This window comes from Salvia splendens, chromosome 1, assembly GCF_004379255.2.
Source record: "Salvia splendens isolate huo1 chromosome 1, SspV2, whole genome shotgun sequence".
In the NCBI taxonomy this organism is placed as follows: Eukaryota; Viridiplantae; Streptophyta; class Magnoliopsida; order Lamiales; family Lamiaceae; genus Salvia; species Salvia splendens.
Genome location: NC_056032.1, coordinates 35,661,482 through 35,675,965, shown reverse-complemented (window position 1 = coordinate 35,675,965; position 14,484 = coordinate 35,661,482). Strand labels below are relative to the sequence as shown.

Genomic DNA, 14,484 nt, shown 5'->3' with positions numbered 1-14,484 from the left:
TTATATTTTAAGGGGAGTGAGATTTAATTAGGATCATAAATAATTACCTTGCCCTTTTGTGGAGAAAATTTCGACCATTATTATTATTTGGAGAGGAATTATTTTTCTTGGATTTAATTATTTATTTTGGGATAGTTATCCAAATTAAATCCTAAAGCCTAATTAACTTATTTCTTCATGATAAAAATCGGCCCTATTATTTTTCCCTAAGGGAGATTTCGAAATCTCCTAGTTTGTGGGAGAAGGAAATTATTCATTATTTATTTTGATCCCTTAATTATTTCTTTCCATGTTTTAATTGGAATATCCTAGCAAATCTTGCCTTATCTATTTTATTAAAGATTTGGAAATTATTCCTTGTGGAAGAAATAATTTCACACGCCTATTCCTAGTTCATGGGAGGATTTTTATTTATTTTTCTGCTCCGTATTATATTTTATTCTGCTCCGTGAAAATACCAAATTAAATCATGGCTAATTAAATAACCATGATTTTCGAATATCCTCCTTATTCTCCCTCAATTTACACGCCAATCATCCCTCCCCAAATCACTCAAATCTTTTTTTGATTTATTCTCCGTATCTTCATGCAATTAATTGGAGATTTCATCTTAACTCTATAAATAAAACAAAACCTAACCCTAGCCCCCACCAAAAAAATCGCCCCCTCCCTTGAAGTACACGCTCATTCCCTCTTCTCCACTCTCCCACACTTGTTCATCCATTCTACTCAAGATCCCCTCAATTTCCCAAGAGATTATTGAAGAACCAAGGTTTTATTCACTTTTTACCGATTGTTTCGTCCAAGAAAGGTAAATTCAAACCTATATTCTTCACTCCTCTCCACCTAAACCTTCTTTGACTCCGTCATGCATGTAGAGAGTGTAGGGAATGCGGATCTAAGGGTTTAATCGGTGAGAATGTGTAATCGTATGTGTGAATGCATTTTGATTTCAATTGGTTGATGATTTAATGAATCCTCGGTGAATGATATGTGATTTCATGAAAATCTGTGTCTAAGGACCCTTTTGAGCATGCTTGTATGTTAAAACCATGAAAAGGTTTAAACCCTAATTCGGATTTCCTAAAAGCATGAGAAACTGTGATTCCGAACAGTAAGTTCCGACTCGTTTTTGACCGACCAAATGAACTCCGATTTGACTGATTCTTTTTCCTAAGTAAACTTCATGATGTCTTCTATGTTTTGTGTAAATTTCAACCCATTTAGATAAAATATGGATTTTTGGTGAATTTTTAAAGTTGACTGCGCATTTCTGGCAGAAACTGTTTTCTCGACCAGTAGGTTACGTTTTCTATTTGACCGACCTAAAAAGGTTATTTTGACATGAAATTTAAACTGGAAGTTATTTGATGAGTCTACTGCTTTTTCGTAAAGTTTTAGCCCCAACGGAACTCGGATGAAGTTTCTAGGGTATAATAAATGCGGGCGATCGTGACTTAAACAGACTTAAATATAACAAGGAAAATAGGCTAGGGATTCATCAATAAGGCTTGACCAACATATTAAACGAGCAATTAAGTATAAAACAAGATGAGGGCTCAGGTTTAAATAATGAGTTGGGCCAGACATTAATATTTATGGAAAAGATTAAGAGTTTGACATTATCCAACAAGACTTTAAAATATCCAATAACGGAACAAATTCAAGTTCAAGCCCAATTGCTAATAAGTAAAAGAAATATCGCAGCGGAAAACGACCAAGAAAAAGAGTGAAGTCATGTGTGAAGACACGATGACACTCGGAGTTTCAAGACAATATTATCATTTCGTTTAATTTGCTCAACACCGCCAACCGCTCGTCGCCGCTCAACCTGCACATAAGGAAAACATATGCAAGGCTGAGTACTTATAAAATACTCAGTGGACTTATGCCGAAAACATTTTTAATAAAGATATAGTTTATCATGCCATACGTAAGTAACCATCGGGGTTTAGCTTTAGAAAGGCCCGAGGCACTCAAATCATTTCCCATTGTAAAATTCGACTGATCAGTCATTTTCCCATAGACAATAGCCATATCTGCCAATACATGACAAGGAATGCGGCCGCAAACCAGGTCACTAGACCGGCCAGCCCGTACGCTAGCACACGATCTACCATAGGTGTATACTAATCCAAGTAGGGTTTGCGGCCCTACGAGGACCCGAATTCGATTTATATAATAGTGGCAACAACCACATCAGATAGGCACGTTAAAACAAATCACGGCATGATAAATACTTTAAACCACCCTTATAGCTCCACAATCATACGTAAAAGAGTTTAGTAAAAGAAAGCCCACACATAGTGTAGGGTAGAAAAGAAGCCCACCTCGATCCTTTAGATTTCAAGTTTCGCTTTTCCTTTGATATCACGCTTTACGCACGAATTTTTACCTTTGGATAAGGTATTCCCAATTAGTCACTAACATGGACTTAGTATTATGCATGTCCTTAATTTTTTCCTTTTCCCAACAACAAATGGAAATCACATCATAGCATAACATCTTTGCATATCACATCATCTTGTCACACATACAATTCATGTATGCCATTCAAAACATAAAAATATAGTTATTTTGCAAAGGTAGAAATCTGGCAGCACTGCGCAACTATTTTATAAAAATTATTAAAAATTCACCCGACTTCCGTTGGGGCTAAAATTTTACCAAAACGCAGTAGACTCATCAAATAACTTCCAGTTTAAAAATCATGTTAAAATAACGTTTTTAGGTCAGTCAAATAGAAAACGTAACTCACTGGTCGAGAAAACACTTTCTGCCAGAAATGCGCAGTCAACTTTAAAAATTCACCATAAATTCATCTTTCGTCCAAATGAGTTGAAATTCGCACAAAATACAGAAGAAATCATGACGTTTACTCAGGAAAAAGAATCGATCAAATCGGAGTTCATTTGGTTGGTCAAAAACGAGTCGGAACTTACTATTCGGAATCACAGTTCCTCATGCTTTTAGAAATTCGAATTAGGGTTTACCCCCACTTATTCAAAATCAACCTTTTTCATGGTTTTAACACACAAACATGCTCGAGAGAGTCCTTATACTCATGTTTTGGTAACATCATATATCATTCACCATAGATTCATTAAATCATCAAACAATTCATTCAAAACGCAAATCACACATCCAAACACAAATTCCCACCGATTAAATCCCTTAGATTTGAGATCCCTCCACTCACTAGATGCATGAGGGAACAAAAGAAGAGTTGAGATGGAGAGGAATGAAGAATAGGGTCCGATTTTTTACCTCTCTTGGACGAAATAAACGGTAGGAACGAATAAAAGTCTTGATTCTTCAATAATCTCTTGGATATTCGAAAGGATCTTGAGTAGAGTGGAAGAACAAGTGTGGGAGATTGAAGAAGAGGGAGGGGGCGTGTGATTTGAGGGAGAATAAGGGAGAATATTTCGAAAATCATGGCTATATAATTAGCCATTGATTTAATTTAGTATTTTCACGGAGCAGAATAAAATAATACGGAGCAAGAAAATCAATAAAAATCCTCCCACAATAAATGGAAACAGGCGTGTGAAATATTCCTTCCACAAGGAATAATTTCCAAAACTTGAATAAAATAAGATAAGGCAAGATTTGCTAGGATATTCCAATTAAAACATGGAAAGAAATAATTAAGGGATCAAAATAAATAATGAATAATTTCTTCTCCCACAAGCTAGGAGATTTCGAAATCTCCCTTAGGAATAATAGGGGCCGATTCTTTCATCAAGAAATAGGATAATTAGGCTTTGGATTTAATTGGGTAATTATCCCAAGCAAATAATTAAATCCAAGAAAATAATTCCTCTCCATAATTTCATAGTGGTCGAAAATTCCAATAAAATGGGTAAGGCAATTATTTATGATCCTATTAAAAATTTCACTCCCCAAAATAAAAATATAATTTGCTGCTATATTTCATTCCGAATCGATTAATTAAGGCCACGTCATCAATTCGACAAGATTGACTATTCCACCTCTCAACTCCAAAACAAAATTAGGTCGCATAGAAATCAAGCAATTAAATTCACTCGTCAATTAATCCACATACTTCACGGCATTAAAACATTTAATGCAAAATTTTAGGGTTCGAAAATTAGGGTTCGAAAAGAGGGGCGTTACATCCTACCACTCTTAAAAGAAATTTCGTCCCGAAATTTGGTACTCTCAAGGGAAGAGTTCTGGGTACAGTTCCATCACCTTGTCCTCAAGCTCCCACGTGGCTTCCTCGTGTCCGTGGTTTCTCCCAAGTACTTTCACGTAAGCAACCGGTTTATTTTGTCACGTTCTGGACCTTTCGGTCTAAAGTCATTTGGGGTCTCTCCTCGTAGCTCAAGTCCGGGTTCAACGCGACTTCTTCGTAGTGAATCACATGCTTTAGGCCAAATACGTGTTTTCGCAATTGTGATACGTGAAAGACGTTGTGCACGTTTCCAAGGCTTGGGGGTAGCGCCAAACGGTACACAACGGGTCCTACTCCTTCTAGAATTTCATAAGACCCGATAAATCGTGGCTTCAACTTTCCCTTGACACCAAAACGCGTTATCCCTCTTGACGAGGATACTTTGAGGAAAGCTTTGTTGCCGGCTTGAAATTGTAAGTCGGTTCGTCGTACATCCGCGTATGACTTTTGTCTGTCTTGAGCTTCTTTTATCCTCGCACGAATTTTTCGAACGATTCTAACCATTTCTTCGACTGCGTCGGGCCCGAGTACCCTTCTCTCACCAACTTCGTCCCAGTAGAGCGGGGATCTACACTTTCTCCCGTACAAGGCTTCGTACGGAGCCATGTTTATCGTTGCCTGGAAACTGTTGTTGTAGGCGAATTCAATCAATGGGAGTGCGGACTCCCAACTCCCTCCTCGGTCCAACACCACGACTTTTAACATATCCTCGAGGGTTTGGATCGTTCTTTCGGATTGCCCGTCCGTCTGCGGGTGAAAAGCGGTGCTGAAGTTCAGTCGAGTGCCTAGCTCACGTTGTAGGCTGATCCAGAATCTTGATGTGAACTTCGGGTCACGGTCGGACGTGATCGTCACGGGGACTCCATGCAGTCGCACTATTTCTTTTATATACACTTGAGCTAGCTTGTTTGATCCATAGGTTATGGGTATCGGTATGAAGTGTGCACTCTTGGTGAGTCGGTCTATAACTACCCATATGGCAGTATTCCCTCTTTGCGTTTTTGGCAGTGCTGTCACAAAGTCCATGGCAATGTGCTCCCATTTCCACTCGGGGATTTCTAGTGGTTGCAACTTTCCGTAAGGTCGTTGATGTAGAGCCTTCACTTGCTGGCAGGCTAAGCAGCGCTCCATAAATGCCGCGATGTCACTCTCCATACCATTCCACCAAAAGGACTTTTTCAAGTCTTGATACATCTTCGTGCTTCCCAGGTGAGCGGTGTATGGAGTCTCATGAGCTTCATTCATGATCTCGTTCTTGAGTTCCACGTTGTTTGGTACGCACAGTCTCTCTTCAAAAGTGAGGGCGTTGTCAGATTCCTCACTAAAACTTCCAGATTTTCCTGTTCTCACTTTAGTTTGAAATTTTCCAACTTTCGTATCTATTCGTTGTGCTGCAACGATTCTTGTTCTTAGATTAGGTTCAACCATTAAAGTGGCGATTCGCGCTTCCACTGTTTCTGGTGCTCTCACCACTTCCAAGCGCATCTTACTAAACTCGCGAACCAGGATTTCTTCTATGGTGAGAAAGGTGGCTAGTTGGGAATGACCCTTCCGGCTCAAGGCATCTGCCACTACATTTGCCTTGCCAGGGTGGTAGTTGATGCCATAATCGTAGTCCTTCACCAATTCGAGCCATCTTCATTGTCGCATGTTTAAATCTCTTTTGCTCGAAGAAATATTTCAGGCTATTGTGGTCCGTAAAGATTTCACATCGAATTCCGTAGAGATGATGCCTCCAAATCTTTAGGGCATGTACTACTGCACCTAGACCCAAGTCTTGGGTTGGGTAGCTCAACTTATGCGGTCTCAATTGTCATGGCGCGTATGTGATAACTTTGTTGTTCTACATCAACACGCATCCTAGTCCCACCTTCGAAGATTCGGTGTAGACTACGTAGTTAACTCCAGGCTCCGGCACATCTAACACTGGCGCGGTGGTCAATTTCTCCTTCAAGGGTTGAAAGCTCGCTTCAAACTCCGGGGTCCAATTGACTTTGACTCCTTTCTTGAGTTGTTGGGTCATTGGTCTCGCTATCTTGGTGAATCCTTCTATGAACCTTCGGTAGTATCCTGCCAAACCTAGGAAACTCCGAATCTCGTTCGGTGACGATCGTGACTTCCATTGTTGTACAGCCTCAACTTTGGCAGGATTCACTCGGATTCCTTCTGCCGACACGATGTAACCAAGAAAGTTGACTTCTTCCAGCCAAAACTCACAGTTGCTGAATTTAGCGTATAGCTTCTCGGTCCTCAACGTCTCCAAGGTGATTCGTAGATGTCCCTCGTGCTCTCTCTCATTCTTCGAGTAGACAAGCACGTCATCGATGAACACCAAAACGAACTTATCCAAGTACGGATGAAACACTCGATTCATCAAGTCCATGAATATCGCAGGTGCATTCGTCAATCCACACGGCATTACGACAAACTCATAGTGACCATATCTCGTATGAAAAGCCGTCTTTGGTATATCCTCTCTTCGGACTCTCAACTGATGGTACCCGGACCTCAAGTCCATCTTAGAGAATACACCGGCTCCTCGAAGTTGATCGAATAGGTCATCTATCCTCGATAGTGGATATTTGTTCTTGAGGGTCATCTTGTTCCCTATAATCGATACACATTCTCATCGATCCATCCTTCTTTTTTACAAAAAGCACCGGTGCGCCCCACGATGAAACACTGGGTCTAATAAGACCCAGGTCCATAAGCTCTTGGAGCTGTATCTTGAGTTCCTCTAACTCCTTAGGCGCCATTCTGTATGGTGCCTTGGACACAGGTGCCGACCCTGGCTCTAGGTCGATTGTGAACTCCAGTTGTAGGTCTGGCGGTGGTCCAGGTAAAGTTTTGGGGAAAACGTCGGGAAATTCTTGTACAACGGCAACATTTCCCACTTTACTTTCTCCTACCTCTTCTCCTTGTAGTTAGGCAAGATAGGCAGGACGCCCCTTTCTTACCATCGTACTAGCTTGGAGCGCGGAGATGATAGATGCTCGCCGGTTCATCAAGATTCCATTGCATAAGGTGGGTTCCTTGCCCTGGGCTTGTAGAGATATCTGTCTCTCCTTACAACGAACCATCGCAAAAATTTGTGGTTAATCAAACCATTCCTAGAATTACGTCGATATCCCTCATCGCCATAACTTGCAAATCGTGAGCGACTAACTTAAGTTCTCCCATGAAAATTTCTATTAACTCTTCTCGTTTTGTCTTCTAACTTCCATACGATTTTTTTCTAATATTCATGGTATTATCACACATTTCTTTTCTCGATCGTATCGTCGTCCCGTGGCTCTTTCTCGTCACCTTTCATAGGTTCTTTCTTGCCGACGATATTTATTTTGTGCAAAAAACTCTATGAAGGGGCTTGTACTTCCTCTATAATTTCCTCGCACGATGGTAAGCGTAAATACATCTTCTCATATTTATTCGCTTATCGTTCGATCGATCGTTCACGCATATATGTATCTCGTCTGTTATGTCGACGCTTCTGGTTGGTGTGTCATTTTAGAGCATGTCTGACTATAGAAACTTATTCCTTGTGTATATCCAAGTCGACTACTGCAGTTCTCTACCGTCTAGTAACAAGGATTCGAAAATTTACCCAACAGTCTTACTTGGATATGAACAGAATTCCAATTGTTGCAACATTGCCAAGGATGTCTTTAGTCGGGAAGGCTCCAAAATTAATCAAGGAAACAAGAACAACAATGCAATGATTGAGTTTCATTGGACTCAACCCATCCATTCTAAGAATTAAATGGTTTAGAGGTATCAAATAAAACCCATAGGGCTTTGAGAATTTACTTCTGATGAGAGCTCGGAAGAACATGAGATAGGTCATGGAAACAGGATGAAACTGCAAAAATTCTCAAATTTCATAGCCGACTGCTAGATCACAATTTGCAAAATTTCGGATAGCAATGAATGATATCGTTCAAACGGGTCAAGGCCTAAAATAATCAGTCGCGGCAGGATTTAGAAACATAGACAAATGTCATGAAGTAGTACAAATAATGGTTCAACAACATCATGGTATTGGAAAAAGATGAACTCACATCAATGGGTTCGCGGGTTTGTTAAAGACAACTCAAAGTGAATGGAATTTTTCAGAAGTTAACAAGATCAACCATTAAGGAAGAAGAGAACAAGATAGTCTTAACTTGGTGTTGCAGAAAAAAAATTCATTGAGTATGAAGCAATATATGTAGTGAAACCGAGTTAAAAAGAATTTCACTTCTGCAAGAAAGAACTTGCCACATACATGGTTACCGAATAAAGAGGTGAGCTAGTAGTTCCAAGAAGAATATTCCATCCTTTAAAGAAAACAGGTCTGTAGGTGTGATCATACTGAAGGTCATAACTGCAAACGACCTTAGGAATAAAGTTCAATGACGGAAGTTCACAAGGTCAAAATATTGTCCTTACGAAAGATGAATCAAAGAAGACGACTAATCAAGATGTCCAAGGTACGAAGGCAAGTACAAATTTTCAAGAACTGAAAGCGAGTCATGACTCGATATGGGAAAAATATAGTGGGCATTACTTGCAAATTGGGAGTCAACCAAGGTGTTTAAATAGACAAGGGCTCACGTTTATTCAAAACGTCCCGAAAGAACTTAGAATCCGAGTAAGTACTGTTGATTTAAAAAAAATCGTTCATTCTAGCTACGAGGGTCGTACTCGCACATTTTCACGAGCCTGAACATGGTAACATCGTTCTATGGAATCATGGATTCCAAGTTGAGATTCATCGTATTGTCGAAATTAATAACATTTTTTTTAATGTCGCATCTTCAAAGTCTTCTTGCCATGCCACGTAGTTTTCAAAAGCATTGCCATTTTACACATGGTCTTAAGGTGTCGTAAACGTCGTCGTATTTGTGTCGCATCGCCACTCTGGCATGGTATGCAAGACTGCATGGTTTTATTAGATCTTAGGTATGATCTCGCCATTGTGAGGATACACCAAAGTTCGAAATATATATATTCGTTGGTTTTATCACTCAGGAAAGTGATATTGCAGTTGTCAACTTACAACTAAGTTCTAGCACGTTCAGTCTGGCCTACCTCTTAGGCACTCTATAATTTCAAGCATAGCTTGAAGCCTTGTACTTCAACGTCTATCTGATCATTACCTAACTTAAGCTTCATCTGGCTCCTACGTTTGCAGCTAAGTTCAAAAGTTCCACATTCCACTTTAATAGTGGTTCTATACGATACCTCGTACATCACCGGTCATGAATTTTCACCACATAAACGTCATGCATATATTGCACAATCAACACATTTATTCGTATAAATCGTTTGGTGTTCCATAGCATAACAAACATCGTACATTAATATATGTGGATAGCAACACTCAGTCAATCAATCATCCATGGAATCGCATTTCATAAATCATGCAGTTCATGCTCATCTGTATCACAATCACAACTCGCAACTACACGCGTATCATGTTTTGCATTTCACAGTTTCATAGTCATGAAATTTTAACCGCCTAGGCATAAAAGTTTTGTCGTTCATGGAAGCAGCATATATTTTCTTCAAGTAAAAATTTGCAGTTTCGTGGACGTAATAGCAAACCTCAACATCAATGAATACAAGTTCACAATCATACTTCAATATCCAGCATATTCAAAGTCATCATGCCTCACTGTTAAACAAAAGCAATTGTATAATCTCATAGTGTCTCACGGTTCATATCTTCACAACATTTTCCAAAAGCCATAGTATTTACTTATTTTTCATAGGTGTTGTTTCATAGTATAATCGAGTAATCACACGCATACTTTACGTTTCACAATTCATGTGATTTCAATCATTTAGAATTTCATCTATCCAAACTCATACAAGTCCAATCACATATTCGCCGATTTCCTCATCAAGGTGTGCACAACAATATTCATCATTTTTTTTGGCATAGTAGTATTAAACAATTTCATATACATGTATTTTCATCATCCCACACTTCAAACAACATTTTCGAAGACGTCATATTATCTTCGATTTCCATCGAAATAATTTCATTCTCACAAGAGTAATATTCCCATCGAAATTTCCAACATTTCACAGGTTCGGATCAATATAAATTGAGATACTTGTTACCTCATTCTTCGTGGTTGGGCGGAGACGAATCGTGGTGTTGAGCCTTCGACGATTATCATTTAGTCAAATTACACATGAATAGACTTTGACTCAACAAGACTCTTAGGTCCAGAGCGGAAAGAACTGAGGCTCTGATACCAAACTGTCACGTCCGCCCTTCTAGGGTATAATAAATGCGGGCGATCGTGACTTAAACAGACTTAAATATAACAAGGAAAATAGGCTAGGGTTTCATCAATAAGGCTTGACCAACATATTAAACGAGCAATTAAGTATAAAACAAGATGAGGGCTCGGGTTTAAATAATGAGTTGGGCCAGACATTAATATTTATGGAAAAGATTAAGAGTTTGACATTATCCAACAAGACTTTAAAATATCCAATAACGGAACAAATTCAAGTTCAAGCTCAATTGCTAATAAGTAAAAGAAATATCGCAGCGGAAAACGACCAAGAAAAAGAGTGAAGTCATGTGTGAAGACACGATGACACTCGGAGTTTCAAGACAATATTATCATTTCGTTTAATTTGCTCAACACCGCCAACCGCTCGTCGCCGCTCAACCTGCACATAAGGAAAACATATGCACGGCTGAGTACTTATAAAATACTCAGTGGACTTATGCCGAAAACATTTTTAATAAAGATATAGTTTATCATGCCATACGTAAGTAACCATCGGGGTTTAGCTTTAGAAAGGCCCGAGGCACTCAAATCATTTCCCATTGTAAAATTCGACTGATCAGTCATTTTCCCATAGACAATAGCCATATCTGCCAATACATGACAAGGAATGCGGCCGCAAACCAGGTCACTAGACCGGCCAGCCCGTACGCTAGCACACGATCTACCATAGGTGTACACTAATCCAAGTAGGGTTTGCGGCCCTACGAGGACCCGAATTCGATTTATATAATAGTGGCAACAGCCACATCAGATAGGCACGTTAAAACAAATCACGGCATGATAAATACTTTAAACCACCCTTATAGCTCCACAATCATACGTAAAAGAGTTTAGTAAAAGAAAGCCCACACATAGTGTAGGGTAGAAAAGAAGCCCACCTCGATCCTTTAGATTTCAAGTTTCGCTTTTCCTTTGATATCACGCTTTACGCACGAATTTTTACCTTTGGATAAGGTATTCCCAATTAGTCACTAACATGGACTTAGTATTATGCATGTCCTTAATTTTTTCCTTTTCCCAACAACAAATGGAAATCACATCATAGCATAACATCTTTGCATATCACATCATCTTGTCACACATATAATTCATGTATGCCATTCAAAACATAAAAATATAGTTATTTTGCAAAGGTAGAAATCTGGCAGCACTGCACAACTATTTTATAAAAATTATTAAAAATTCACCCGACTTCCGTTGGGGCTAAAATTTTACCAAAACGCAGTAGACTCATCAAATAACTTCCAGTTTAAAAATCATGTTAAAATAACGTTTTTAGGTCAGTCAAATAGAAAACGTAACTCACTGGTCGAGAAAACACTTTCTGCCAGAAATGCGCAGTCAACTTTAAAAATTCACCATAAATTCATCTTTCGTCCAAATGAGTTGAAATTCGCACAAAATACAGAAGAAATCATGACGTTTACTCAGGAAAAAGAATCGATCAAATCGGAGTTCATTTGGTTGGTCAAAAACGAGTCGGAACTTACTATTCGGAATCACAGTTCCTCATGCTTTTAGAAATTCGAATTAGGGTTTACCCCCACTTATTCAAAATCAACCTTTTTCATGGTTTTAACACACAAACATGCTCGAGAGAGTCCTTATACTCATGTTTTGGTAACATCATATATCATTCACCATAGATTCATTAAATCATCAAACAATTCATTCAAAACGCAAATCACACATCCAAACACAAATTCCCACCGATTAAATCCCTTAGATTTGAGATCCCTCCACTCACTAGATGCATGAGGGAACAAAAGAAGAGTTGAGATGGAGAGGAATGAAGAATAGGGTCCGATTTTTTACCTCTCTTGGACGAAATAAACGGTAGGAACGAATAAAAGTCTTGATTCTTCAATAATCTCTTGGATATTCGAAAGGATCTTGAGTAGAGTGGAAGAACAAGTGTGGGAGATTGAAGAAGAGGGAGGGGGCGTGTGATTTGAGGGAGAATAAGGGAGAATATTTCGAAAATCATGGCTATATAATTAGCCATTGATTTAATTTAGTATTTTCACGGAGCAGAATAAAATAATACGGAGCAAGAAAATCAATAAAAATCCTCCCACAATAAATGGAAACAGGCGTGTGAAATATTCCTTCCACAAGGAATAATTTCCAAAACTTGAATAAAATAAGATAAGGCAAGATTTGCTAGGATATTCCAATTAAAACATGGAAAGAAATAATTAAGGGATCAAAATAAATAATGAATAATTTCTTCTCCCACAAGCTAGGAGATTTCGAAATCTCCCTTAGGAATAATAGGGGCCGATTCTTTCATCAAGAAATAGGATAATTAGGCTTTGGATTTAATTGGGTAATTATCCCAAGTAAATAATTAAATCCAAGAAAATAATTCCTCTCCATAATTTCATAGTGGTCGAAAATTCTAATAAAATGGGTAAGGCAATTATTGATGATCCTATTAAAAATCTCACTCCCCAAAATAAAAATATAATTTGCTGCTATATTTCATTCCGCATCGATTAATTAAGGCCACGTCATCAATTCGACAAGATTGACTATTCCACCTCTCAACTCCAAAACAAAATTAGGTCGCATAGAAATCAAGCAATTAAATTCACTCGTCAATTAACCCACATACTTCACGGCATTAAAACATTTATTAAACGTAATTACTCTTGGTCGTTTTATTTATTAAACCTAAATTTTGGTCACACTTTTATTGAAAACCCTAGCCTTCTTTGAATGTCCTTTAAAACCCCTTTTAAGTCGCGATCGCCCGCTTTTATTAACCCTAGGGGGCGGTCGTGACACAATAACAGATGGAATTGAAGAGAAGAAGGTTGGATCGGAATCAATGGTTGGGATGAAACGAAGCATTGGCTGTACATCATACATTTGCTCTGGTAAATAACAGTTAGATCCCATGGGCAACACCACACCACAATCATCTGATGCCTGAATGCTGCAAAGACATCTGCCATCATTTATGGCTCTCGACACCCTTTGTTCTTCTCCATGCAACGGTCCCCCCAAAGAAAAATGTACAACAACAAAAAAAACTTAATTTTTTTATATTTGGTAGTAATACTATAATTAATCGCTTTTAGTTAAGGGAGCATTTCTTGAGAGAGAGATGACTATTGTAGGTGAAGGTGGGGCGAGGGCGAGGGCGAGGAAGATGTTATTTGGGCACAAAATACTATGGGGAAAGGTTAAGTTGTTTGCATGTCTAATCTTGCTTGTAAAGCTTTTGCCTTTTTGTAGGAAAGCCTTTCTTCTTTTGCAATCAAATAATTTCCTTCCAATTTATGCCCCTTAAAATTTAGACACGACCCAATGTAGAAATTGAAGAATTTTATACACACACACCAACGTATGTAAGCACTGAATTATAATAGCAAATTGCAATTATAAAATTTGTTTGCTTGATTTGTACCTCTAAAGCTAGAATATTATGTTCACGACTGCTTTTGACTGTTGAAATATCATGACTTGAATATCGGGTACATCTATTTCTATTTTACTACTCTATTCGCGGTTTAAAAACCTCATTTTAATTTTACACAAATTTTAAGAAATTATATGATTTTATAAAGAAAAATAAGTGAATAAAATTAATAAAATATTAGTCATACTTTTATATTGGTTCTATTATGAAATTTGTGTGTAATAATTTAGTGGATAGTAAGATCCATTTAATCAAAAATAAAAAGAAGTAAACGAGTCTTTAAATTGCGTCCAAAATAGGTCATTATTTCGAAAAGTATTCTTTTCAGTCCCGTTAGTATTTATTTAGGGTGTACTCCGGAGATATTCAATCGACAATTCTTGTGTAATTATCCGTCTAGCAGTATCAAATCATACTACATTTTTCATAATCAGTATGCATAAAACTAACTTAAAGCCGACATTTTGTAGCCAAAAATGACATAAAAGAGTAAATATGATGAAAGAATAAAAAGGCGGTTTCAAATATCCCACTTTAAGAAGAAAATAGATAGGTACTCTAAT

The 14,484-nt window shown here is 38.2% G+C and overlaps 2 long non-coding RNA genes across 2 annotated transcripts; both read right to left on the bottom strand.

Moving 5' to 3' along the window:
* Positions 1-1,793: 1,793 nt before the first annotated feature.
* Positions 1,794-3,361, bottom strand: LOC121805481. The gene is made up of 3 exons (XR_006051494.1): positions 3,268-3,361; positions 2,331-2,395; positions 1,794-1,831 (listed from the first exon to the last, which is right to left on the bottom strand). It is a non-coding gene; the product is annotated as an uncharacterized LOC121805481 (long non-coding RNA).
* A 7,474-nt stretch (positions 3,362-10,835) lies between these two features.
* LOC121805469 lies at positions 10,836-12,403 on the bottom strand. The gene is made up of 3 exons (XR_006051489.1): positions 12,310-12,403; positions 11,373-11,437; positions 10,836-10,873 (listed from the first exon to the last, which is right to left on the bottom strand). It is a non-coding gene; the product is annotated as an uncharacterized LOC121805469 (long non-coding RNA).
* Positions 12,404-14,484: the final 2,081 nt, after the last annotated feature.